Genomic DNA, 27,964 nt, shown 5'->3' with positions numbered 1-27,964 from the left:
GTCAGTGGATTGGTATCAGTTTGGTCACTCTCTGAATTTTTCTATGCCAAATCTTAATCTCTTGGTTCAGCTTCAGTGAAGGCATACTATGATCACCATTCAGGAAATTTTGTAGACAGTTTATCTTTATCTCTTAGGCTTTTACATTTCTTCGCTTCTAACATCCTGTATTTTCCTGGCTTTCAAACTCAAAGAGTAAGACAGACTACAATGGACCCTCCTCTCTATGTCTGGACTCAAACTAATTTTTTTTAAGTATGCTGCCAGAGCAGAAATGAATCAATAAAACAGAAATAGACCAAATATTGATATTATCAAGGAAAGAAAATTCAAAAAACAAATCTGTTAGAATAAAAAAAAAAATCACAAGTCATTTGGACAAAATTAAAATTTGATCCTAATATACTGCTCTATATTAAAATAAAAAGTATTTATTGACTATTTTATAATCTTAATATGTAAGGCAAAGTTTTCTAAGTATGACAACAAAGTCAGATGAAAAGGTAAAATTTTGTGGATGATTTTTCCTGGACAAAGGGAGAAGAAAGATAAAAACAAATTCAAACTAGATAAAACTCTCATAATTTACGCAGGACACTATAATAATGTTAGTATTTTAAATAATATAATGAACTATAATAAAACAAGAATAGTAGTTTAGAAATGTAGACAAAATGTATATATTCCTCATTACCAATAAAGGAATTAAAAATTATGTAGTATTTAGTCTCACCTGAAATTTTAAAAATGTAAAGTAAATAGCAATTAATTTTTACTTTATCCCATCAGCCTGAAATAGATTTCAATATTAGTAATGCCTATTATCAGAGTATCATGGAGAATGGTACTCTCCAGAAATAGTGGTGGTAGTATAGTTTGGAATAATATTTCTAAAGGATATTAGAAACATGAATTAAAACACATAAGATGAGATAGAATAATGTTGGAATTTACAGGATATGTTCTGTAGCAAGACTACTTGGTTCTAAAACATGGCATGTCAGTTTACAAGCTGTGTAAACTTAGATAAGTGATGTAATCTCTCACTGCAAAATCTGCTGTGGTCCAGTAGCTCTCCAATATTTGGCTCTCCTGTCAAATGGTGACTCAAGCATCTTACGGCTTCATCATCTCCATACTTTTCCTGCAGTGTCTTTGTGACATGGAAAAACAAAACTGAAGGGTTGTAAAGAATTTCACCAACCAAAAATGACGTAAGCCATTTGCTTGTGGTCCATTGGCCATAACTCATCGCATGACTCCATGTACATGCAAGGAGTCTGGGAAGCATTTGCCTCACTGTCTTTGAGCCCAGAATGGAAAAGAGAAGTAGATATGTATCAAAACTAGAAATCTCTCTTTCACACACAGGAATCAGGAAACAAATTTAACTATTAATGTTATTTCATTGCTTTTGACCCAGGAATTCTACTTCTCAAAATTTCCTAAGAAATATTTGGAAAAGTATGCAAAGATGTATGTTCAAGGAATTTATTTGCACTGTTCTTTATATTATTAAAAATTTCAAATGAGATTACTATTTTAAAATCGTGATAAAGAGCTATAGTTAGTGTAGATGTATGCTTATACATTTCTCCGCATGTGTGTATAAGTATACAGAAAAAAAATGTATATAGGATAGATACCATAAAGTTGTCACACATATATTGGCAAGTTAAATTGTGGACTTTGTCTTTTTGTGGGAAAATAAAGATATACTCTTAAAAACTGCATTAGCTAATTTTAAAAGCAAAAGTACACTTTGGTTTCTGTATTCAGTCTTTCACATGTTTCACAAAGGAGAAATTATATTGTATCCATAAATGTATTATATCCATAAACTTATTCAAGAAACATGTGTATATTAGAACTAAAGTAAATATAAATCTAAAAGTGGAAATAGGAAACATTCTATTCACTTCACACTGAAAACTATAAAATAGAAACAAATATAACAAGAAAGAAATAGGAACTATATAAGAAAAACAATAAAATCTTATTGTAGAGTATAAAATTATATCTGAACAAATGGAAACACATACCATGCTCTTTAAGAGAGGACTTACTATCATAAACCACTATTCCCCCTAAATTAATAGAAATTTAATGCAGTTCCCATTGGAATGCTGACAGGTGTTAAAGTTGAATTTTATAAATCAATCCTAAAGTTCATATGGAAGAAAATATCCTAGAGAGTAGGGAAAAATAAAGCAGTGAAAGTAGTGAAGAGGAACTTGCTTTAACGGATGTGATATATAAAAAAATCCCTATAATTAGATTAATATGTCATAGGCATACAAATAGATGCATAGATGGGAAAGAGAATATAGAAGAAAGAAATGGGCACTGGTATATATGAAAATTTCCTATACATTAATACTGTACATCAATCTAATGGGAAAAAACTTATTTATAAGATAGTCAGACTGGCTATTATCCGGGGAAAAAAGGTAGAACTGTACTCTAATAGTAGGCTGTTTTCAAAATAAAATTACACAATCTGAGAGACATGTTCTGTGCTTTTGTCATGAGGTGAAGGGAACTTTCATAACCAAGATAGGAAACCAGAATCTATCAATAAAAGGTAGCCATTTCTGCCTATAAGATTTTTTAAACATTTGTATGACAAAGTATCTAAAAACCAAGGCAATAAACAATGGCTTGAAAAGAAAATTGTGAAATATTCAACAGGAAAAGTTGTGCTACCTATAAAATTGAAAATTTGCAAAAAATAAATAATTTTCTAGAATCTTTACTTAATGCTATATATTTAAGGTCTACACTGAGTAGATTTTGTGAATTACCTTTCTGTACACATTTGACATACACGAGTTTTTGGCATTCATATATTTTCCTTAACAAAATGCAAAGCTCTTAAGTATTGACAAGAAAAAGGCAAAGGGCCCCATAAAAATGAACAAGGGATATGGGAAAACAAATACCTCAAAAGCAAATCCCAAGGTCAAGAAATATTTGTTTAAATTCGCTGGTAATCAGACATGTGAATTAAATAACAGTAAGACATCACTTCACCACCATTAAACAGGCACACTTCTAAAGAGAGCAGTAATGCTGTTTGTTAGAGGGAACACTGGTTAAGGATGCCCTCAGAAGAGGAAACAAAACCAAAATTATTCAAAGTCTTCCTGGAAAGCAATCAGGTAACATCTATTAAATTAGAAATCAGTGTACCATCTGACTATCAACCACTTGTCTAGGATTATAACTACAAAAATAAAAATACAAGTATTCAAATTCAAATGTACATATACTGTATTAGAAAAAATATGGTATGTTCATACCATGACGTACTATACAACAATTAAAAGAAATAAATCAGAATTATACGTGCTGCTGACTTGAAGAAATTTCCATGAGGTATTCTTGAGTGAGAAAAGCAGAGGACAGAGGATGGAAGTAAAAAGCAGGGGAGGGAAGATAAATTTTGTTGGCTGCGATTTTTCATGTGGTTGTAAATGACTCTGGTTAGGAAGATCCAGAAAGAATTGTCTCTGCTCATACAAAAGAAACTTCATAAACCACTGAGCACAAATCTGCATAATGGTGTGATAGAAGCATTTACTTGGAAATCAGCAATTCCAAACATAAGATGCCAAACCTTAGAAAGTTACTTAACGTCTCAGATTTTCACTTTCTCCAACTTATAATATAATATAATTATAATATAATATAGCAACTGTCAGAATTGAGAGGATATTAATGTAAAGTATATAAAATGCTTAGCATATAGGCACAGACCAGGAACTCAAAAATATTAATTTTCTCCTTTACATTTCAATCAAATTATGTTTCTTGATAAGTCAGTGGCAGTCACATATAATCAATTCCTAAGACTAAGAAAGCCTGATAATCCAGGTTAGTGTTAAAAAACCAGGATATCGAATATTTTTAAAAATAAGAATGCAAAGGTTTTGTTCAGATACCAACTAGTACATAACAATCCCCAGGGACAATTAACTTAGGTCTATTAATATACTGACAATTTCAGACCTTTTTTTTTTTTTTAAGGCTCTCACAAACTCTAGTTATCCTGCCAGAACAGATATTGTTTCATTATTCGGTTGGATGCAGATAGTTGGTTTTCGTATCTTTTCACAATTCTTGCCACTAGGATTATAGAGAGGGAATGAGCAAAGGTGATTGGGGGTACAGGACAGGGGAAGACCCGATCAAGTCAGGCAGAAATGAACTTTACCCAGAAAAATAACACTTCCTGCTATCCTGTCCACATTCTGCACTGTGCCTGACCTCACTGGATACAGCAGTGTTTCTGAAGCTGACTTGTACACTATGACAGGAGTTGGAAGGAAAGAGAAAGGCAATAGCTTCAGTATAGATCTAGACTCTTCCCTCTCTCACACGTCAAAAGTTTTCCATTTCTTTCTTATTTTTTCCTATGCATTACATTACTATTTTACTTATATTCAAAAATTTTACATAGTAGGAAAGGCTTATTTAGTAAACAGATAAATAAATGTATTTATACTAGATAAAGTGATGAAGGCGAGGTATGCCATTCTGTTATTTTTCCCAGCGTTACAATTTGAAGGAGATTCTTAGCAATTTTCAATAATTTATGGAAATGCATTATTAAATTGTCATAGAGCTTCACATGGAAGTAATTCAACACAGAAAAACCCAGGGTTGGAGGTTTGTATCCCAATAATGCCACTGACTAACTGAATAAATTATTTTATTAATTTGTTAATTTTAAGTATGTCCAAGTTACTCAATGACTTATCATAGCACCTAGTGAGTAATCTTTAGTTTTCCTGTCTTCAGAAGTTATACAATAATACGGTCAAGAAGAAATCCAAGGTCTTCGTATGCAAGTTTCTAGACTGCTCCAAACGTGGCTTATAATTAAACTCTGATTTACAGAGAATGAATCTAAGTAGATAATCCAACACAAATTAGGTTATAAAAAGAAAATAGCTGTAGAAAATTCAAAGTCACCTGTTAAACTAGAGAAAATGAGTTATTGAAATCTAATATATGGATGTGTGTCTTCAGGGTTTGTTTCCGATTTTTATTGGAGAATTACACTTTAAAATTATTTCTGTTTCTCAACAGGCCATATGGAAACAAAATGAAATAAACCATCTGTACTACAAAAGGCATGAGAGAATCTCTCTAAAGCTGTGTTTTAAAGTAGTTCTAATGAACGTAATTATGTGAATAAAGCATCCAGGTAGTATATGAGTATATATATATATACCCTCCTGCCACATCCTGTCTCCCTCAGGTAATTACCATAGGAAATGAATGAATACAGTAAGTGTTCTCAAACCAAAAGTATTGCAAACCACTCTCATGATTCATTTTTCCTTCTTAGAAAATTATGTACCATACATATAGACTCATTTAATAAGAAGAGCATGTGATTGGTGTTCAGGAGTGTTAATATCTAGTCATGTCTATGTATGTTTTTGCGTGATCCAAGGATTGTCAAAGAAAAATCACATTAGACAAGTTAAACAGGTAAGGAAGACTTTTATTTAAGACTAGTGCAGTGCATGTCAAGACTATTGCAACAAGGGAGAGAGATTGAACTCAACTCTGCTGAAACGGAAATGGAAGTTTTTAACCACTGTGGTGTGCTAGTGGGAACAATAAAAAAGGCTAGTGTGAGTGAGGAAGGCTCATCAATGTGATTAGGCCATCTGTGTTTGCTAATCAGCTCTTGTCCAAATTAGGTTTCTACACTCTCACAGAGACTAGGAGGTAGAGGTGCTTTCTTTCCTGATGACTAAATATCAAAGGGATGGTTTCCAGGAACTTGGGAAAGATATTTCTGAGTTTTAAAACAGGTAAGAGGCTGAGATGTAAGAAGATCTACATTTCAAAAGTGGCATTGAAAGAAATTACAATTACAGTTTTTTCAAAGTAAATGCACTAAAAAGAGAGAGGTCAGGAAACTAAACTCTGGAAGAAGCCTGTCTTAAGTTTGGTCAGCCTTAAAGGAACATTATACTATCTTGGTTGAGCTCTTATTATTATCTCCAAACATTGATCATATTATCTAAAAAGTTGGGGGAGGTGCGGAGTGGAATCAAATAGAAAGTGAAAAAAACTAAAAAAAAAAGAAGAATTTAGACTTGATTAATTGTAACAAAAATAGTGTTCTGTGAGAAGCAAATCTAACAAGACCTATGAGATGTTTCATAACAAATTTGGTCATCCTCAACTGATGTGGTATTTACTTTGCTAATTTACAATGCTTGTAAGCAAATTACAGATGCTAAGAAGTCCTGAAGTTAAAAAAAAAAAAACAAAAACAAAAAAACAAAAAAACAAAAAAACTCCATTTAGCCTTTTTTTAAGACAGTATTTTTCAAATTAAATGTCAAAGCCCTAAAGAATTTGTGTTTTGAGGAACAGAATTAAGGGTCAGATAATCCCTGAATTCCTTTTTAGTTCTAAAATGCTACTATTATATATGCATTTATCAATATAATTTTCTCTTTAAATAAAAGAATTCGTTTCTGCTTTTTGTGTATTTCTTAGTTCGATGGTGACTTTGTTGTTTCTTTTCCCAAACTGACTCCTTAATACTTAAGCTAGATTTTTTTGTGCCTTCATTTTGTATTCTAGATACATCTGTCAAAACTTGTTCCACTCTAACAGACATACCCACGACTCTTGTAAAAATTGAATAGGGAATCACCACAGATTTTTAAATTCTCTGATAGCGATACTACTCAAGGTTTTCTAAAAATAGAAGCTACTTGCCTAATCATTACTTGTATCCTAGAACATGGATTCTAGAGACATTCAAAAGAAAAAAATTCTGTGCTTTAAAAAAATCCTAGAGACCTTTATAAAGCAATAACTTTTTACGTGTAGTCTTTTAGCAGTTTTTTTCCCCCAGAAATTTACAACAGATTCAAAGGAAAGAAGGGAAGAAGGGAAAATGTGAAAGATGTATATGTGCATTTATCTCCAAAAAGTTCTTATTTCACTAATTATGTAAACAAAATTTACATGTTCTTATTTATGTTCGTCTTTAAAGCATCCTGAGAATTTAAGCCTTTCAAAATCCTCAGGCAGCAACTCTGCTTCGAACTTCTTATTAACCATTGCAGGGAGAGGGGTTATATACTGGGAGAATTGGCTGTCTTTAGTTGGTGAATCTCTCTCGTTGCTCGAACAAACACACGTAAGATAGCTCTTTGGAGCCACATAATTCTACTTTGGCCAACTAATAAAACCTTTTACGGAAAACTTTCTAGGAAGCAAGCTAGTATTGAATTTTCTTATAAATAATACAACTATATCAGCCTACCATGGAACAGAAGATATTAATTCAGTATTCTTCAAAGAAGTGAACAGATACGGTCACCAACATAGATGAAATAAAATTTGTACAATTATCAGCTCAGAGAATTCAACCTAAATGTTTTTCAAACTCTCTTGATTATCTAAGTATAATACATTATGACATGTTATAACAGTGCTGTTGGATATACACTTATATAAACATGTTTATATGCTATTACGTGTATTTAAGTTGGTGTATCTAAGACCAATTAATGGTAAGCAAAATAACTAAAATAAATTTCTACTACTGTTTACTTGTGAATAGTCAGTGAAGGTAGAAGGGAGCACCAGATTACATTTTTCTACTAGAAGTTATTCAGATTTCAACCCTAAGTTTTATGCTGTTATTACAGGTGTCAGTATAGACTTAATTCTCAACTGTGAAAAGTGAATTTTAAGTTCCAAATATGCATTTTAGAAATACAAACAAATGTAAATTTTATAGTGAATACAGTTGCTTTTAAGGGAAGCAGAATTTTTTAGATAAAGCAAATAGATATATAAATAATATTACACTTAATAAATGTGCCATTTCTTCTAGGCTCACGTATTTGTTCATTTTATATCTTTAGTCCTATCATGTATACAACTCAACATGAACTATTAGAAAAATTATGGATAATAATATAGATAACAACAAGAGAATTGACCTCATCTTTTCACGACCGGAATATATTTTTTAAAACAACCAAGAAAGATAAAAGTTATTTTCTGTAAATTCTTTTGTTTATAATCCATTATTCTAAATCCCATTTTATTTAATCTATTACTCTACACTGAGGAAAAACCTGATTAATAATGTTATGCCACATAAGATAGAATATGCATATTCATAAGCCCTTTATGAATTATTTGTGAAATTGAAATGAGTAAACCTTTATCTTATATGAAAGCAATTAAAAGTACTTGACTCACAAGATGATAAATCAAAACTGAAAATTTAGTCCCCTAAGCACACACAATTTGAAACACGGCCATACAAAGTAACATATCACACTAGATTAGACTTCCCAGAGTAAAAGCAACATTTCAAATATTAAAGTTGCTTTCTTAGATCATAAAACATCCTGGTGTGTAAAGATATAGCACATTTTAAAAAGCTAGGTTGATGGGTGATTTAAGGCACTTTTGGACTGCATATTATCTTCTGACACATCCGTTTTCCAAAAACCTAAAAGGTTTTTTATTTTTATTAAAGTGTCTATGTAACACTGACAACAAAGAAGGTTCCTCAGGCTGGGAGGATTTAAATTTACTCAAGCTGCACAGTAGAAATTAACGAATAATGTAGAATACAATATATTCCTATTACATGCTATATGCTAGTTTAATAATAAAGTGATATATACAGTTGTCAAAAGGCAATGAATTCACAGAGAAAAAAAATATATAACTGAAGCGAATGAACTGAAAAACATCCAACATACAATATTATGTGTGGGAAAAGCTCTAAGTCGTGCCCTAAGTTTAATAATTTATAGAAAGTAGTTTAGCAAATGATATTCTAATGACTTCCGAACCTGGAAACATATATTTTTTTCTTTTTCTGTTCTCATGGATGCGCAGAGCTTAGTATTTTTTTAACCTGGAAAAACTAGCTTTTATGGCAATGTATTCCACCGTTGGGAAAACGCTTAGGTCTTCTTGCCCTACTTCCCTACATCTTAGTGGTATTGTTCTACAGTGTTAAATAGCATTGTTTAATATTCCATTTGAAATAGTCTCAGGTCTTCTTTCCACATGTTTACATACAGTTCACCATCTCAAGTTTAAGGTTATAAATCATTTTGCCTATTTTATATTGTCTCCTTTTCTTTTCCTGAGAAACCTTTGCCCCCTCAAAACAAAACAAACCTGCCTTGTACAGAACTCTATATAATGGAAGTTCATTTATTTTTAAGGGCTTCAATAAGTAAGGTGTTACTAAATATTTGGATGTTGTGTGAGCGCTACAGCCTAAAACTGCTTTACTTCAGATTTTTTCATTTCATAAAAAGGGAAAAAGACACAAGAAATCAACTGAAATTAACCAAACTCAAAAACACCTAGGTATCTTGGGGGGAAGAGATGGATAAAAGCTCTGTAATTGGATTCAGAATTATGATATAAATCCTACTTGACTCTTACTAACTACTGGGTCTTAGAGAACCTTAGTAACTAGATTCTCATAACCTCAGTTCCATCATCTATCAAGTGATATATTAAAGCTTAAATGAGATAATGTACAGTAGCTTCCCCTTACCCATGCTTTCCCTTTACAGTTTCAGTCAGTTATCAGCAATCAACCAAGGTCTGGAAATAATAAATGGAAAATTCCAGAAATAAACAATTTATAACTTTGAAATCGTGTGCTGTTCTGAGTAGCACAGTGAAATCCCACTCCTTCCTGCCCAAAATGTGACTCATCCCTTTGTTCACTCACCCATTCATCACTTAGTAGCTGTCCTGGTTATCAGATTGACTGTCTGTATTGCAGTGCTTATGTTCAAGTAACCCTTTTTTAGTTAATAATGGCCCAAAACACAAGAGTAGTGATGCTGACAATCAGATCTGCCCAAGAGGAGCTGTAAAGTGCTTTATTTAAGTGCAAAGGTAAAAGTTCTCGACTTAAGGAAAGAAAAAAATCATAAATTAAGCTTGCTAAGATCTATAGCAATAATGAATCTTCATGAAATGGTGAAGAAAAAGGAAATCCATGCTAGTTTTGCTGTTGCACCTTGAACTGTGAAAGTTATGGTCACAGTGAGTGATAAGTGCTTCGTTAAAATAGAAAAGGCATTAAATTTGTGGGTGGAAGGCATGAACAGAAAATGTGTTCTCAGCGAGGATAGCATGCTGCATCGAGCCCATACAAAGCCTTCGGCAAGGGATTCCCCTGAAACAGTGACATCGAGCCATTTACTGCAAGTAAGGGATGGTTACACAGATTCAGAAATAGATTTAGACTGAAAAATATAAGAATTGCTGGAGACGCCATGTCTGCTGATGGAGAAGCTGCTGCCATATTTCCAGTCAACTTGAAATTGATTAGGGTTCATTACTATCCTCGGTTTCAGGCATTCATTGGGCCTATTGGAATGTATCCCCTTCCAGAAAAAGAAGGACTACTGCATACAAAACAATTTATACTGTAGAGTACTATGAAATGTAAGGAAAACATTATTATGAGACAGAATGCATAACTGCTAAATAAATGACAGCTGGGATATTAGAACAATCTTAACACTGTACACTATTAGTACCAGAATTTCACAGGTACATAGTGGATAAAGATGTGGTACATATATACAATGAAATATTACTCAGTCATAAGAAAAAAATGAAATACTGCCATTTGTGACAACATGGACAGATCTTGAGATAATCATGCTTAGCAAAATAAGTCAGGCAGAAAAAGTTGGGAACCTTATGATTCCACTTACATGTGAGATATAAAACTGAAAGCAACAAACGAACGAGACAAACAAAAACTATTAGACATGAACAACAGTTTAGTGATTAACAGAGGGGAGTGGGGGTTGGGGTGGGGAGGTAGGTAAGGGCAGAGGGGTTCAAATATATGGCGATAAAAGGAAATTTAACTTTGGGTGGTGAAGACACAGTGCAACATAGATATGACGTGTTGTTGAATTGTATACTTGAAATCTATCTAATTTTATTGACCAATGTCACTCTAATAAATTAAAAAAAGAAAAAAGAAATACCACACACAAAAAATAGAAGAACAGTAGATTAGTAACATGAAAATATTTGTGGCATCCAAGAAAGCTCTTAAAGTCTACCTAATTCTAGAACATTTTTGTGCCACAAAGTATCTCTAACTACGTAAGGTTACATAGACATGATTCTTTTTCAACTTTGATCCTACTCTAATGCCTGACTCTAAATCAATCACAAGGGAGGTTATGCCCCTACATCTGACCTCCGTTAACTTAGTCAAAGGCCAAGCTTCTTGATTTTGAGTATGCATAAGAATCACGTAGAGAACTTTAAAGCACAGAGAGTCTGATTCGTGAGGTCAGAGGTGGGCCTGAGATTCTGCATTTCTAACAAGCTCCTAGATGATGATGGAGCTGCAACTCTGGGGACCACATTTTGACTGGCCCAGTTCAAAGGCAGTAGTTCTTAAGTTTGTCTGCATGTTAGAAACACCCAAAATATTTTTGCTATCTTTATTTTATGGGTTCTACTCCCCAGATATTCTGGTTTAATTAGTCCGGGTCAGGCAATGGCTTTCCCCCACCCCCAAAGCTCTCCGGATGACTGTAATGTGCAGTAATTTTTGAGAACTAGTGCTCTATAGCAAGTCATCCACAACACTAAAAATGGTAGGCATATCCATGTCTATCTCATGCTCTATATTAAAAGGATAATATTTTAACATATTAATCTGTGATATTTCTCTCTGTACCTTGCCCTATTTCCTTTCTGCCATTCAAGAGATAGAATTCTCTGGGTTCATTGCCTCTCCTTTGTGACAGAGAAGCAAGTAGAAATATCCTGTAAGCCATTTAGGATCCTAATTTCCCCAAGCCTAAACTTTTAGGAGAATTTGAGAAGTATTCAGAGGTGATAACAAGAAGGATATTCAGGCAATAGTGAGAGTGGCTAAAGAGACAAAAAAAGAAAGAGAAGTCTGTGAGTAGGGGGTCGAGAGGACCTACTTTTTTTTTCCTGGAAGTTACTGCCAAGATATACTCTGATTCAAAAGATGCATGTCTGCTTTATGTGCCTAACTTGAACCAGACCATGGGCACCATGGCAAACCATTCCTGCACCTCAAGCTTAGCACAAAGCAGCAGAAGCTCTTGGGAGCTGAAAGATAAAGATGATGATATCTCAGCCATAACCTCGTATATTAATAGCTACTTTTTACACTTCTCCCTCCATCCTCCCAGGACAAATGGTTAAGATCTTCGAGTTTGGACACAATTACAGGGTGAAGGAAGAAACCTAGAAAGAACTGACATCCCCAGAACTTTCTGAAGGCCTACCTGAATAGAGACTTTAAGTTGAAAATAAAGTTGAGTTAAAGAAAAATTTTAAGTTATGTCTTATATACCTAAGATATTTACTGGATATCTATATGCCATTCTACCAAGCAATAAATATCTCATCTGGATTCTGTATGCATCTTATAGTCAAATGAATATATCATTGCCAGGGAATATGATTCTGAATTGCAAGATCATTTGAAGAGAGCAGACCCAAGATGCTCCTGGCTGTGGGTATAGGATCCTCACGTATCTGAGAAACCAAGGTTACTTCTTCACAAGTCTGTCTCGTTCTAGAAAGGAATTTACTCAAAGGTTTTAACTTTATACTGTTGGAGGAGGAAAATACTATTATCCAAAGTCATCATATATTTTTTACAGAAGAGAACATTTTTTAATGAGTTATAATTAATGTTTTTTGCCTGCTATAGTTATTCAAACATCATTGCATTCTGTTTATTTTGTTGTGGCAATTCTTTGACTACTTTTAGCATTGGTAGGACACATTGTGCTAAACCACATACCCATATAAGCATATGAGATTTTTAAAAATCATACTTTTAGCCTTACTTTGTGCTTCATGTTCTGTATCTAATTTTGCTAAATTTAAGATGTAACCTTAATTTTCCTCTGAAGCATCTGACATTATTTGCACAAAACTTCAAAATTAGATTTACTGTTATAAGAACTTATAAATTAAATAATTTGAGCAAAACCCAATCATGTCAGGGCCATTTAGTTGTGGTGTGTTTGCTGTATGACGACAGGTAAGGGACTGTTCTGGAGGATGGGAATACAGAGAGACTGACCATCCTTGTCCACAACGAATTTATAGCCCGATGGGTGGACAATATTTTAATTCAGGAGAAAATTGTGGAAGGTTTTTAAGGAGAAAAGAGAGCAGTTTCAAAAATATTACTCTATTGTGTTTGGAATTATTTGGGGAGAAGTGAGACTGAAGGCTGCGGAGTATAATGATGACATAGAGGGGTTTTCACAGGTGACTTTATGTTATCTTCCCATTAAATTGTTTTATCTCATGCACTTGCTTATGCTTTTACTACATGGTTGTGCATTCTTAAACAAAATACAGCTGTTTCATTTAGTGTTTGTGAGGGTCATTCTTGTTAATACAGTTCTCATTCATCCATTTTTACTTCTGTACAAAATGGTATTCTATTATAGAATTGCTGAATGTGTGTACATTTTAAAGTGTATTAAGTATTTCTAAATTGTTCTCCAAAGTGATTTTAACAATGTTTATCTCAACTAGCAAAGTATACATAGTTCTTGTTATGCCATATCCTTACCATTAATTGGTATAGTCAAACACTTAATTTTGTCAACATGAGAATCCCTTGTGAAGTTTTCTTTTTTTAAAGACTTTCTTTTTATAAGGAGGGTAGGAAATCACATTTTATTTTCGTATCTTTTGTCTATTTTTCTACTAGGTTTTTCTGGGCTTTCTATTTTGCTTGATTTATCTAATTAACCATTTCTGTGTTACTTATAACATTTTCTTAATTACTATGAGTTTATATAATAATTTTGGTGTAGGCCACAACAATTTCTTAGATATTTTCCTCTTTCGAAATTTTCTTGACTGTCAACTTTTATAAAAATCTTGTTAGGATTTGATCAGAATAGTAGTAAATAATAGATTAATTTTGGAATAATTGATGTCATTATGATATTGAGGATTCCCATACATGAACATACTATCCCTCAATTTATTTAGTTCTTTCTTGTCTCTTGTCGTAATATTTTGTCATTTCCTCCACATATAGATGATTTGTGAGGTCTATTCATATGTGTGTGTGTGTGGTTTTTTTTAGGCTATATTATTATTATTGTGAATGAGAACTTTTTTTAACCATTACATTGTACTGGTTTTTTAATGTAGATCTAGTATTTTAAAATCTTGATGTTATTCATAATAATTTGCCTAAAAATTCTCTTGAATTTTTACATATACAATATCATCACGAAGACGAATTTTCCACTCCAATGGTTAACCTTGTAATCAGCTCTTTGTTCTGCTTCTGTAGACATGCTTGCGGCATAGGCCAAAGGGCAGGATGACCTCGAGATCAACTGAAGACTCCCCTTTGCTGTTCTGTCTAGATAACAGATGTATTTTAGGTAAGGCCTATAAAAGTAAGGTTACCCCTGAGCTTGGGGCCCAGATCTTCAGAGTGCTAGCTCTTCCGGGACCACCAGCATAATAAACCTAAGTTCTCCAACTCTCCAAGCGGTACTTGGTTTCTCGTCAGTCTGATTTTTCTGCCACAATCATTTAAAAATAAGGAGAGTTGTACGTACTACTTTTCATTTTTTCTTTCCTTTTCTTTTATTTCTTTCCTTTTGTATTCACTATCTAAAATCTAAGTACAGTATTGAACATTAGAAGTAAAGGCAGATACATTTGTCTTATTCTTAAATGAAAAGAGGTATTTCAAAGTTTCAGCATTTAGTTTATATTTGCTATTATTTTCACGCCACAGAAAATCTTTATTAGGTTAAAAAACAAAAGGGCCCTGTTTTTCTATTCTAAGTTTGTTAAAAATTTTTCTTGAATAGTTTTTCAGCATCTATGTTGGCAAGTACATTTTCTTATTTGCTTTAAACTGTTAATGTGATTTCAATATGAAAATAAATTTTCTAAGATTCAATGATCCTATTCTTTGGATAAATCTTATTTGATAGAGTTTATTTTTGTTAATACATGCATAAATTTAATTCACTGATATTGTATTTAGAAATATTACATCTATATATTTCATAAATATAATTAGTTTGTGCTTTCCTGCTTCTGATCAATTATGCTATCAAATTTCTATTAGCTTCATAAAATAAGTTGAGCAAAATTCCTTCATTCTTTATACTCTAAAATATTTTGTGAATTATAAGTATTTTTTGTTATTTAAATATTTGGTAAAACATTCTGGTACTTTTGAGAAACACTTGGATTACCAATTCATTGATAACTTATTCAGTCTTTCTACTTTTGAAGTTGATTTTGCCATTTTAATCCATTTCTTTTAAAATCTCATAAAGGTTTTTGTGTTGTTCTCAAGATTTAATTTAAACAGTAAACAAGTTTCTTTACTAGGTACTCTATTTAATTTCTAATTTTGGAAACACTTCCTGCTTCCTCCAGATTCTAGAATTTTTTATTTAAAAAATTATTTCAAGTAAGAAACAGGTTTTGTTGACCATCTCTATAAACTTAGCAGACCACGTCCTCATTCTTTCATTTTACTCACGTGGTATTATTGACCTCCATTTCTGGTATTTTTACTATTTCTATTAACATTAAGCCAATTAGTGACCCTGAAAGTAGAATGCCAAGAAATAGAAACTTATTAAGAGCTGATGACCAAGAAAGCAAATCAAAGCACATTTGTTTTTGTTTTTGTTTTGTTTTTTCCTTTACTTTTTGACACCCATCAAAGAACACTTTTGATGGATGCAAGAATTAATTGTATGGGTAAATACAGGGATAGAAGAATTTGTTTTTTATTTTCTTAAATTACGTCTTTCTGTGTTCGTAAATATTGTAGTCTCAATAAAAGCTGAAACAAAAAGCATGTAAAGGAAAGAATGCATAGGACATTGATTCTGCCTTCAAGGATATTCAATCTAGTGGGATAGACATAAATGCAAATAAACAGAAGATGTAACGTTCTGTGGTAAGTGTTCTAATGTTATAACTTAGGGATGTATGAGTACATGTATGATGGATAATCCTATCAATAATGTATGTCTGGAAAGTAGAATTGGGTATTAATTTATTTTTTATGAGTTCTTTTTTTTTCTGGTTTCCGAAGTTTATTAAAAATCAAAGTACAGAAAAACTTTACATAAAAATATGTCAATTTTAGCTTCCACATTGTTGTCCACACACAAAATAAAATCAAAACATGATACTTTTCTGTCACGCCGGTGGCGTGTGACCACAGTGGTAGCCAGGCCAAGTCACTGGGTTCACCACAGCAGGGGTGAAGCATGGCACCTGTGCTTGTGAATCAGGCTTTAAAACGGACACCCACGGGACACTTGCCACTGTCCCCGCGGCAGTGCCCTGGATGTAGGGTTACAGTCAATATTGCTAATGCATAAAGGTTGGTACAGGCTTACGTATTAGTTTTTATAAATATGTTTTTATCAATAGGTTCACAATTTGAATATCTTTAGATATTTTTGACAACTTTCGATCGTTAGGAACTGCAGACAGAATGTGCTGCTCTATTCTGGAATGCCCCCCCAGAAGACCTGCGGTGGCATCTGGCAGTCCTTAGTTGCTAACATGGGCCAGTCCTGCTTAAAAAGAAAAGCCAGGCCAGAGACACTTTAAAGCGTGTCCCTGCTGGGTGTCTGTTGCATTCGGATCTCGCTCTAGGACGCTCCAGTCTGCACATCGAGCAGGTGTCACGGTAATAAGGTTCTCGTCTGGACACTCTCCACTAGTGGACCTAAAGGCCAACCTGCCTGTAGAGCCAGAAGGGCCAGACCCCGTCTTAAAGATGGGACAGCAGATGACCCACAAGATGCAGCTATCTCCCAGGACAACTGTGGTGCTCTGAAAACTCAGGGCTAGGCAGGATGGATATATTCTTGTTAAAAAAAAAAAAGTTACAAAGACAGTGGTTGTATTACAGGTTCTTATATAAATTAAAAATTAACCCAATTGGCTATGGATCTAATGTCTGAACTGCTGGAATTCAAACTCCAAGATGTTAGGAATCTACTTCTGTTTTCCATAGCACTTTAATTCCAAAACTTAGTATAGTATCTGTCATTTCATAGGTACTCGATAAATTTATATTAAATTGAAATCTGATTAATTTAATTAAAGATCTCCAGAACAGCAAATATTCCACTGAAAATATTTAGCAAATTATTTAAAGATGTGCAAATACCGGGATGTTTAATGTCATTAATTCACATTCTCTAAATGATTAACCTTTTTTTGTGTGTTCAAAAAAATGGGAGGTTAGACATCAGATGTCATTTAGTTGAAACTTCTGTACCATGCTCCCCATCTTTAGGCCTTTCCACATTGAGAAAGGTCTTTTACACACACACACACACACACACACACACACACACACCCTCCAAACAGGTTCTCAAAATCCATTGGTAGAAGAAAACCAAGGCTTTTTCTTGTCCCAAATCATGGAGCTATTTAGGTTGCTGAAACTGTGAATAACAGTGTCTCTGGATCTCTGTTTTTAACATTTTTAAAAATCTAGTCTTAATAGGAGGTTTTATTTTAATATACCTTATAGTCGAATTATATGATCAAAGTACTACATCATACAGGCATTAAACTACCCACACTCAGTTTAAAATGGGAAAGAGAGAAACATAATAATCTAAATAGTGTTGGAAATTCTTCCCACTAGACCAATCAATAAATATATTCCCTGAAACAAACATGACAGAAAATACTAACATCGTTGTTTCTTTGTTAGTGTCAATTTTTCCCGTACTCTTATGGTCTAAGCATCTTGCTGTATTAAATTGTATTTAAATATATGTATTTTTCATACAATATGCCCTCCAGCCAAACGCATAATATCCAAACAAAGAAGCAGAAAAAAATTTCCCCAATAGTGGAGGAAAAATTGGTTGTGCTGGGCATATTTTGAGATGAACTCCACTGCTACGCCTTCATAAAGAATATGAAAGTGTAAGTTGTACTTTGGATTTTTTGACTTACAAGATGATTTTAAAACCTTGTACATTGATTTTAGAACCACAGTCCTTGGTGGATTCATCACCAGGGATGGTAGAAAACATGGCAATTTTCCTTGCTTGGATATAAAGATATCTAGAGCTACTGAATTAAATGATAAAATCGCCTGTATAAATGGAAGGGGTTAACTTGAATGAGCTCTTTCATATCACTTACGTCTAAAAGTCTATAAATTTTACGGAAAAGATTTAATAAAAAGATAGCTGTCAATTATCTAATTAGCCTAGCTATAATCAATGTAGTTAATTATAACTTATTTAGGCCTTGAAAAATGAGTATTTTGAGAAATGCAAATATCACTGACCCAGACAGAGTCTCAGTTGGAAATGCTAAATTGTGTTCTCCCTTTACACCGTTGCTCATTCTCATATTCCCTAGATAGTAATTCTCAAACTCCAGTATGCACCAGAATCACCTGGGAGTGATAGTTGGGCCCCAGCCCCAGATATTCTGAGTCAAAAAGTCTGGCATGCAACCTGAGTGCCTAGGTGATTCTGAGAACCTCTAGTAAGTTCCCAGATGATATTGCTGCTGCCGGTCTAAGAACCACACTTGAGGAGAACTGCTGACTTAGAAAAAAAATTCAAGTTTTCTTTAGATCCAGGCAAGCTTAGTTTCCATTTATTGCTAACAATTTTTTTTCTATGTGCAAGAATATAGAGAAAAGGGAAGGAATTTGACATGATTCATTAATTGTCATGTGGTATGCATTTTTTGAACACACTGGGGCCTGAGAATACTTATAGATTCACCTATAGCCAAGTTTAGTGCCCACTACAAAATTATAATAAATTTCCTAGCTATCAACTGCTGGAAGTTTTATCTCTCTCGCATCTTATAATTAATAATTTCAAATGATGTTATTAACCAGTAATTCTTGAAGCATTTGCTTTCCCCATGGTTTAAATACATAGAGCAAAACAGTCCTCCTGACAATTTAACATTTTGGCTCTGCGATTTTTGACATTTGTTTTGCATTTGGAAGCTGTGATATAACCTCTTTCCTGTGGCATGTCAGTTTTTCTGAGTTATCCTTGCCACATTGCATTTCCAGGTTTTGATGAAAGATGTGCTCTTCGAATCAATTATCTTCCTTCTTATTTATTTTTCTGAGGATGGAAATGTCTTCTTATTAGAAAATATAAACCATCAGAATTTATCACAATATGAAAAGGTCAGAGAGGAAACAAGAAAATATTTAAGGACTCATCCCATCATTAAGATTCTCCAGAGCTGCATCTTACGAATTCCTTTTAGAGAAACTCTTAGGGTCAAATTACATCTGGCCCATAATCCATTTTTATTATCTTGAAGGTTGTGGAAACACAGAAGTTTACCTAAAAGAGCAAAGATTATATTTCCTCGATAAAGTAATAACAAACCAAAAAATATCAGCTGGCTGGCATGATTGCTTGAAATCTCATTAAACATTAAACAAATAAAGCATTTCATATAAATTAATAAAAAGCTCTAGTCACTAACATACAAAAATGCTGGTTTGAAATTTTTGATAAGTTGATTAAAATAAGACAATTTTAAGCAGATTTATCTGACATCCGTAGCTGTATTCTAAATATTGCAGAAAGGTGTTGTTTTTTCCCCCTTGTCCTCAATTTTTTCTGAATGGGCATTATTTGCTGTGCCTGCTACCACATAAGTGCTCAGTAAATATTTGCGGAGTAGATGAGGCAAATAGTCTCATTAAAAAGTCCCTGGACACTGGTAAGTATTGGTAAAAATTGAGTTTGATAGGTTAGGAACATTTTATTTTTATTTAAACCAAGTTTTACCAAATAGCCCCTTCTGGGAGGCTTTCAGACTCAGCCTGCTAAAAAATTTGTACTGAAAGTAGGTTGTGTTTGTGTATTTTGCATTTTTTCTAGTGAAAAAAAAGATGTATATATTCAGTTAAGAAAGTTAATCATTTGTTTGGGGAGGAGGGTAGTGCATCTGCCCAACACTATTATGTGCGATTACTGCCTTGTCACTCAGTGCAAAAAGTAGTTACCATAACAACCACCATGTCAGCTAGACACAAAGAATCCTGAGTATTTTTTTTTTCTAGTATGTGAAAGAAACATCCTAAAGCAGAATCCACATGAATACCTTTTTCTCAGTATATTAACCTTTCGAACTATTTGAAGAAAAGCATCCTATTTCCATAAATTATAATTTATGCTGGGTATACTCAGCCTTTAGAAAACAGATTTTCACCTCATTCCTGTGTTTAAGTACAATGACTCAACCTCTCCTTCTGCAGGACCCAACATCCCCCTGGGTCAAACTCTAGTGAGGAGAGATTTCCTCATGGCAACCCATGTCCCAGGAGGGAGCTTTACAAGCAATTTTCCTATTTTTAGCATCAGCCCCATCCACATCCAAGTTTTCAGAAATACCTGGTACCTTCAAATCCTGAGTTTTTCCTAGGGTGCTACAATATGAATTTTCTCATCACAATAAGCTTTATATTTTAACTTTTTTCCCTCTGAAATTATCAGTCCCCTAAGTACTTTCTATCTGCATATCGCCCTTTTAAATTTACAAATATCTCCTGGTTTCATCAAAGATGGACTGTTTCTGTTTAATATTCTCCTTGTATTTGGGTCATGTTTGAAAGAAAGTTGTAGAAATGTCTTTCTTTACTTTATTGTCTTAAAATCACAAGTCCCAGAAACTTAAACAAGTGAAATAAATATGGGAATTTTGCCTTCTATCTTAGGAAAGTATTCAATTTAATTTAAAAAAAAAGTGTCCTGATGAATTTAAAATATTATTTAATTTATAGAAACTTCTAGTTAAAATTAGTACTGAGTCTATAAATCAAAGGAATTTGTATGTATGCTTGTACTCTAAGAATGTTCTTATTTGGATGTACCTACTATTCCATACCACCTTCATATTAACTTTCATTTTAATATTCAAATCTAGCACCAGTACAAACTAGGTCTATTGGCCCATTAAAAACAAAACAGAACACAATAAAAACCACTAAAGCTTAAATCTACTGAGTATAGAAAATGATGGAATAAAGATTAATATTACAAAAATGAAAGAGAGACAATAATAACCCTTATTACATTATCAAAATTCTATAATTTCAGGCAACATGAAATATCAATTTCTGAAGCTTGAAAAATTTAATGGTTAGTAAAAGAAACATTGTGACTAGCAACGGTTGAAAAAAAAAAGTTCTCTCTTTATGATACTGGTGTTCTAAATTTGCTTATTGCTAACTTTAATTATAATAGTTCTAGAACTTAGAACTGAGGAATAAAAGGCCAAGCCTAGGATAGGAAACATCCCAATATTCCCTACAGACTATTGTTTTATTTAACACAGTATGAAAGTATATGTGAATTATCTCTGGGAACTAGGTTTTAGCTTCCTCTGCAAGACAACACTCTGTAGCCCTAAGAAGATATGGTTATTTTCACCTTGTATGACTTGAAACAAAAGTGTAACATGAGCACGGCCTGGAAATTTGAGGAAGAAAAAAAATGAGTGAATGAAATGTTGCTGCCTTACACAAGCTCATTGAAGCAGAAAAAGTATAATTCCATGTGCCAAGGATGCCTTCAAATCCAAAGAAAGAAAGTGTCTGAAAGAAATTGTTGACATTCTGACTGCTCGAAGTAGATGCCTTGCTAAAGGAAATTTCTGCTGAGAGTAGGATGCCCTCCCTGCGTGTGCCTACCAGGTCTAAAATAGAATAGAAAGTTCTCTGTGATTCCTCTTGACTTTCATATCCAAAGATCATTTTAGTAGAAAAATGAAGAGTTTCTGTTCATATGACCCACCACTGTATTAAAGAGATTTAAAAAAAATAATAGAAAGTTTGGAACTTTAGGAGCCATTATCATTATTTTGGGCTATATGAAGTGAGCCTCTGATTCACCCCTCACTTTCAGCTCGAGTTCCCTTCTCTTCCATTAAAAGCTGAAGTCAGTAAACATTTTTATTGAATGTGAGATCTGGATTTCAGTTAGAGGAGGAAAAGAATGACATATCTCATAAAAGTTTATAAAGTTGAGGAAAGCAAAAAAATTCATAATGTTTTAGATGTATCATTCAAAAAATCATATGTCCAAGTTACTACCCATTTTCCCATGGTATTTATTTATTTTTGACTTTTTCATCACTCTTTTACTGTATGTGTATCTTCGTGAGCCTTCACTAATTTATGATATTAGGGAACATGGCATAAGTTAAAATACCTGTCTTATCCTCAACTATCACTGAATCAATTGAATGTAATAATACACTGGAGGGATCAGGAGAAAGGACTAATACTTTGTTATAATTTTATATAAGATATGAAGATAACATATTTCAGGGAATACCATCTGCCCCACTGTGTGTACAAATGTCTGTAATCAGCCAGAGCTTAATGGGACCTTATTGCATATTTCATATCTGTACTTCACATAGGGTGCCCATCAATGTCTCTTATGTTGTTTAATGTGCATATCTCAACCTCTCTACTAGACTATACCCTCCCAGAAAAAAATCCTTTCTTGTTTTTACTTGGTGGCTACTACTGTTTTAGCATGGTGCCCAGCTCTCAGCATTCACTAAGTAATGTCTGTGGAATACATGAATGATTTCCATCTAACTTCTGTCATCTGCAAAACACTTTTCTAAAATCATTCCGTTTCAAATTCATTCCCCGAAGAAACACACATTTAAAGTGTCTTTGGTTATCTTGGCTGATTCATGAAATAGTTTATATTAATGTTACTTTTTAATCATTACAGTCACTAATATGATTGCTCCTAGAATTAATTTTAAGAATGTAGACGGTAATAATGGCTGGTATCCAATGGTTCTCTACAGAAGAGAAAGCTTTTGGTCACATTATCCCATTTGATTTTCACAAAATACCATGTGCCGGGAGAGTAGTTTCAGTAATTCTTATTTTACCATTTAGAACATGAAGATAAGAGAAGTCAAGAGACTTTTCCAAGATCACAGAGATTGCAAGTGCTGGTACCAGGGGACTAGGTAGTAGTCTGGGCTTTCTGACTCCAATAGCCCATTTGAATGCAAGTTCGTTCTCAATTTATAAATGTCTAAATAATAAAGCCTTCCTTGATCTAAAAACGAAACAAACAGACAAAATAACAAACACTCACATTATTAAAGAAATCATATGTCTACATGACCACAGGAAATTCTCATTCCCATTGTACCCCACATTCTACTTTCCCAGTAGCTGCTCACAATAGGAAGAAGGTACTTTCTCAAATTGCTTTCTATTGCTGGAGTAAAATTCTTTGCAAATATATTCTTTTCTGCCAAGAGTATTTTCATTGCCTCCTATTGGCTGTGTTTACTTACTCATTCTTAATGAGGTGAAAAGTATCACACTGCTATGCTGCCTGATTCTGAATTGTCACAGATGAATTTATTTCTGAATCGTCTGGAAGTTCTGGATCAGGAGAGGCTTTTGGTAGATCATCCTGCATCTCCCAAGGAGGAGTACACAGGAGGACCAAGTGGAAGACTCCTCCTACCTTCTTTCCCTAGGGTGCCTCAGGTTTTCAGTCCAACCCTTTTCCTGCCATGGTTAATGTAAACTTCCTCCAGAGCCTTTTCTCCGTTTTTCCACTCCTTTCCATCCCTTACAGTGTATTTACCACACAGCAACCAAGGTGACCCTTTTAATACAAATCTAAATACATCAACCCCTTATCCAAAATCCTTCAAGAGCTTCCAATACATTCCTTAACTCCTCAGTTCCACTCTTTTAAATGTGTGTTTTGGAAATAGACCAACTTTACAATTTTCCTTGTTGCAGAAAAAACACCTCAAAGATGAATAAAAGTATAATGTATCATTTTTCTAAATTCATCATTTTCCATTCTTTAATATATCTTGACACACCTACAAAGGTCTATCAACTATTTTATTATCACAGACCATAGAAACTGACCATGAGCCATCTCTAGGACTTGCCAATCTTGATGACTGATAAAAGACCAAATGTGAGTTCCTTTGGCAGTTTATAATAGTACCATATTTTTATACCACCTCCTAATAATATCATATTAGGGGTTAGCACTTCACTATAGGAATTTGAGGGGTAGGTGGGGGGACACACATCAGATCATTGCATATTACCACTGCTCAGCATAAGGTTCAGCACATAGCAAGCCCTCGATAGATGTTTGTTGATTGAATAAATATTACTGAACATAAGCACTTAATCCATTTGAACATAAATATAAGATTAAATAAATATATAATTACAGTTACTAAATGATTATTTTTATATAAAACTGTAGAATGATTGAAAAAAAATCACTTTGTAATGGACTGTGCCAAATAAAAATAATGATAGCAATTCTAACAAAGCCTGTGGGCAGCAGAGAGAGAGTATAAGTGGAATTATTTTTTAAAAAAAGTTTTATTTCTGAGTTGATAAACTAAGAAATATAAGTGTAAGCATGTTAGTGAAAATTAAAAAGGTAGCCCCCTGACAGAACTTAAAATAAACTATATACTTCCCAGATCATTAACATGAACCAAAGAAATTGAGAAAGTTGACCATGCTCCCAAAACGAAGAAAGGTACTTCTTTAAAGACTACCAGACCAAAATAGATTTGGGGGTAAATTCTTTAAAATTTCTATTGAATAACTCACTTCTACAGTGTTTAAAGTTTTCCAAAAACTTGAGAATGAATGATAAGACCCTATATAAGTTATTATAATTTAGAATCCAGCAGTATGCTAAAATAATAATACACCATGATTTACAGAGGTTCATTCTGATTTAACTAAGGAGCCCATATAATTTATTGTCCAAACTAGAATAGTTCTTGAAAACAAAAGCGGGTACTGTTATAATTATTCTCTCATACCCAACATTCAAACTGCAAGGAATTGGTATTGGCTCTGTATATATTCAAAATATATACAGAATTCAACTTCTCCTTGTATATTCTGATTTTAATTCTGTCTTAATTATATTAATCTCTCTCTTGGTTTTCTGCAATAGTCCCTGACTGGTCTTTCTTGCTTCCACTGCTGCCCCATACAGTTTTTGGTCTTGTTTCCTCGGTGGAACAATTAGAAAAATCCTTTTAAGATGTACATCGGGTTACAGCCCTTTGTGCTCAGAGCTTTCTGATGTCTTCCTGCATCACTCAAGTAAATAAGGTTTAGTATAATTTAACCCTCTTGTCCCTGGTTTCTACCCCACCTCTCTCCCTCCAGTTAACTCTGCTTCATCTACACTACTATTCTTGCTGTTTTTTGAACTTACTAGTTAATTTCCTATCTTAGAACCTTACCACTGGCTCTTCTTTCTGCCTGAAATGTTTTCCCCAGAGGTATCAGCCTAGTTTATCTCCTACACAGTCATCTTCTAAATGAGGTCTGCTATCAGCCCTATTTAAATCTCACCCATTCACCCCAACCGCACCACTCATACCTGAAATGTCTTATCCATTTATTTTTTCTATCTTATGTACAACAGTTTAGCATGGTATTTATTTCTTTCTCCATCTACCAGAATGTAAGTGACATAAGGGCCAGATATCTTTCTCTTTTGTCCTCTTTTGTGTTCATTTTTGTTCATATTACATGGTTAATAAATATTGTTGAATGAATGAACTAGCTAGGCATTTTCTCTTGAAATTTTTCTAGAATTTCAATTTGCCTCTTTTAATACGTTCTAGTTCTCTTGAATGTATTATTCAGTTTTCTCACAGCCAGTATCTGGATCCCCTTTGGGTATGTTTCTATCGTTTTGCTATTTCAGGCAGTCCTCTTCTTTCTCCATATACCTTATTATTTTTTATTGATTACCTAACATTTGCTATGAAAAACCGCATTAGTAATTTGAAGCACTGAATGATGTTACTTTCCTCCAGAAAGGACTTACTTTCGCCTTTGGCAGGTAGTTAGGTGAGAGGCAGGTCACTTTAATTCATGCAGGGACTGAACTGATTCAAAGCTGAGTTTCCGTCTTTATGAGAGTGGTTCTATTCTGGATTGTGATTACTCAGAGGTACAGCCCTTCAGAGGTCGCAAATGAAGGACTGTGGGATATTTTAGTGTCTTTCCTCATTGGCAGGTCCTTAACTACGAGATTGCCAAAAGTTCTGTTCAGTTATTCAGGCTCTCAGCCACCTTGCTGGGAAAAAGTTTGGATAATATAAACTAGTTGGCATACTGGAAGTAGATGTTCCAATATTTACAAGCTATCTAATATATATGTTTGTATAATGCCTGATTAAATGTGGATTCGGTTATTTTCAACAAATTTATTTCTTCCCTTTATAAAGCCACAAATTTTAAATCTTTCTCTAAATACTAAATCAAGATATCTATTTTATATAAAGATAACTTACTTAACTATAATGCCAAAATTAATTTTTACAGATTGGAAAAATAAGTAAGCCTCATTCCTTATGAAAGAATTTTGTTAAAACCAAAAAAGAAGTCTTTAGGTCTGGATGTGACAGAATACTAGATTATGTAATGTAGAACAGCATTTCTCAATGTATATTTAAGAGATCTCTTAAAAGATATCTCTCCATCCACCCTGCCCCCCCAAAAAACATTAGTGTTTAAATATGTTGTGAATTACGATATATGTCTCCAGCTTAGGGACGTGGGATGTGTTAGCATTTTAAATGTTCTGAAGTGCTATATAGTAAAGACGTTTTCTTTTTCTTAAGCAAAGGTTTTCCTACTTTACTAGAGAAGATAGCTTAAAAAAAAATTATACCTATTCACATCCCAAGAAAGTAGTTTTCTATGGAATATATGTTAAGTAATTCTGTTCTAGAGGAAACTGAAAAATATAACAAAGAGTCTCTACCTTCCAAGGATTTTTCATTAGCTGTAGAGAAAAATATGATCATATTAAGTTTAACCGGAATATACAATTAAAGCCACTTTGCAAGAAAACAACACAAAATAAGTCACAAGAGGTCATGATTAAGGGTAAAACTGACCACCCAATCCTTTGTGATTAGGTTGGCCATGGTACTGGAAGACCAAAACTTATGCCAGGGTTTAATTTAATTAGCACTATAAATTTGTAGCAATGAATGTAAAGTCTTTGAGGTCAAAATTATAGAAGAATAAGCTTTGAAAATTCCAGTGCTAAAACAACATTATTTGCCAACCAAGTGGAGGTCACGACATTTTTTATTTACTAACTTAGAAGGTTTAGGGTAATCTCTGCAAATCTAGTGGAATAACACTGGAAGCCATTAAAATAACCTTGTGTCCCTGTGTAACAAACCCTAGACGTTACCGGGTATTCCAAAATAACACACAACAGGTTTTTTCTTATGTATTTCTCATTATCTTTAGAAAGCTTCCTGACTTTATGGAACCACTGCAGTAAATTCTAAATGATGTATGAAATGGAAAAGAAAATACAGCCTGTCTTTACTTCCTCCTAGGCAATAGGCAATAGCATGCCTTTGTTGTTGTTGTTGTTGTTTGGGGGTTTCGTTTGTTTGTTAGGGAGGTTGTTTTTGTTATTGTTTTGTTTTTAGCCCAATTACTATCAGGACTGTCATCCTCTTCTACATAAAGCTTTTATAGAGACCCAGAACAGCCACACAAACATGCATTAAGGGGACACATAAAAAGCAAGCCCTCAGAATTCATTTAGATCACAGCATATTTCACCTACTCTGACCTGCTACTTTTAGCTTTTATTATCTGTGGCATTGTGGTGTTCTCTGTCTCTCTGTCCTGTTTCCTAACTGATCTTCCTGCCAACGGGTGGGATGGAGGAAGGGGTCTTCTGGAACAGAAAGACAGTTTTTATCTTGGAATCGACCCAGTGGCGTCATAAGCCGTCTCTCGCACTACTTAAATTCAAGACAATAACCCCTACCGTGG

This window comes from Rousettus aegyptiacus, unplaced genomic scaffold (genome assembly GCF_014176215.1).
Source record: "Rousettus aegyptiacus isolate mRouAeg1 unplaced genomic scaffold, mRouAeg1.p scaffold_m13_p_6, whole genome shotgun sequence".
Lineage (NCBI taxonomy): Eukaryota > Metazoa > Chordata > Mammalia > Chiroptera > Pteropodidae > Rousettus > Rousettus aegyptiacus.
The sequence above is the reverse complement of the archived record's forward strand: the minus strand, read 5'-3'. Positions refer to the sequence as shown.